Here is a 2,344-nt window from a genome sequence, read left to right as displayed (position 1 = left end):
GTTGGATCTCATGGAGGCATTTCCTCAACTGAAGCTCCTTTCTCTGTGATAACTCCAGCTGTGTCAAGTTGACACAAAAATAGCCAGTACAGCCCCCAAGTTCAATGATGAAGGATCTTAGGCATTGACAGAACCTGAGAAAATGGGGCTTTTGAGGTCGCAGCATGTTCTGAAATCTTTTACATCACCATGAGAATATAGATACTGTTTGTAAGTAACCAATTTAATTTGCGTACCCTGGTGCAAATTACTATATGAGCATTTAAAAAATACTTCCTGGATATTTCAGTGTGTTTTCTTTTGGCAAGTGCCAGCTGATTTTATCAGTCCACTTGTCATTTTGTTCTTGGGTATGTGATATGTTAGATTAGCTGAGAAAAACAAATATACACAGGCTAGAAAGTTCCCTTCTAAACTTACTTTTGTTAAATCCCAATGTTTTTTAGATGTTGTGTTTTAATGTTTGTCTCAAGCTTTCCATCTTGCTTTCTTATTAGACCTATTGGTTACTCAGGAATGTATCATTTAACTTCCTCATCTCAGAATTTCCAGTGGTTAACAGGGCAACATGTGGGTAGAAGCAGTTGTGTGCACAGAGACAGGAGGTACATGCAGACTGAGCTGCTCAGTTTTGCTCTGAACTTGAAGCAGTTGAAAAAACAAGTTTCAACATGTTTTTTTTAGAGACAGGGTTTCTCTGTGTAGCCCTGGCTGTCCTGGAACTTACTTTGTAGACCAGGCTGGCCTCAAACTCAGAAATCTGCCTGCCTCTGTCTCCCAAGTGCTGGAATTTCAAGGCCAGCCTCGTCTACAAAGTGAGTTCCAGGACAGCCAGGGCTACACAGAGAAACCCTGTCTCAAAAAACAACAACAATAACAACACCAAAAAAAGAAAAAAAGAAAAAGAAAAGAAAAGAAAAAGAAAAGGAAAAAGAAAAAAAAGGAAAGAAAGAACAAGTTTCTACTCTATCCAAGCAATTGCCAAGGCTGAGAATTATTCTCTACTTCTGTACAGAGTGTCACCCTTACAAACAGTGATTCTTGAACTCTGATGACATCACCAACTAACTTGCAATGGATGGCAGGTCACAGTTATCAATCAAAAACACCAAGCATTTTAAAAGGTATTTGGGTTGATCTGACCAGCTCTTTTCTTTTTCTTTTTTCTTTTTTTTCATTTCATTTTTAATTAGACATTTTCTTCATTTACACTTTAAATGCTATCCTCCCCCTGCCCTGCTCCCCAACCCACCCACTCCCATTTCCTGGCACTGGCATTCCCCTGTACTGGAGCATATGATCTTTGCAAGACCAAGGGCCTCTCCTCCCATTGATGGCTGACTAGGCCATCCTTTGCTACATATGCAACTAGAGACACAGTTCTGGGGGGGGGGGTACTGGTTAGTTCATATTGTTAATCCCTTATAGGGTTGCCGACCCCTTTAGCTCCTTGGGTATTTTCTCTAGCTCCTTCTTTAGGGGCCCTGTGTCCCATCTAATAGATGACTGTGAACATCCACTTCTGTATTTGCCAGGCACTGGCATATCCTCAAAAGAGATAGCTATATCAGTGACCAGCTCTTTTCAACTGTGATCCAGTGGTTTCAGCATGCCTCATCCAGTCAAGAGATTGAAAAGCTCCTTGGATGATTCTAGTAGACAGAATAATGGCTATCAGAAAGGATGAATTCTTGAAACATGTAGGTCAAGTTCTTCAGTCTTGCACATGTGATAAATGCTGTGAGTCTTTCCCAGTAGTCGCTTCCAATGTGCCTGGACACAATTTTAGCATCCTTTTCTAGTCATCTTGTTTGTCAGGCACTGGTAATAGACCAGAGTCACCATTGAGTCTACTTTGGTATCATTCTGTCCTAATCAGTCAGTCTTGTTAGATCTGACTCCAACCCCCCAGCACACCTCATTTCTGCCTCCACCATCATGACTTGACGTTTTTATAGGACAGCCCTTCAAGCCATCTACTTCAGGATAGCTGTAGAGGCTTCTGGTGCTGCTGTGAGTTCATTCATGTTATGCTTACAGTCTTCAGATCTCAAGAACTTTCAAACATTAACTCATTTGTTTGGGAATGTCTGGTCTTATGAGGGCTAATGAGCTAGTGCTTACACAACCTGTAGTGTTCCCAAGATGAACACATCGTGTCAATCATACACTTCATTTTTCAGGGCCTCTGAGAACTTGGAGGAGTTGGCTACTTTTTAAAAAATGGCTTTGCTATGACTCTCCAATAAGGCCCAGCGTCAGGCCCAGCCAGGCTGCTGATCTTTAGAAAGGGAGCAAGGAATGGGACAAGAAGTGAGGAGGTGATGCACATGGGACTCAGCCG

Source organism: Mus caroli, chromosome 3, assembly GCF_900094665.2.
Source record: "Mus caroli chromosome 3, CAROLI_EIJ_v1.1, whole genome shotgun sequence".
Classification (NCBI taxonomy): Eukaryota; Metazoa; Chordata; class Mammalia; order Rodentia; family Muridae; genus Mus; species Mus caroli.
This window is presented reverse-complemented; position numbering follows the sequence as displayed.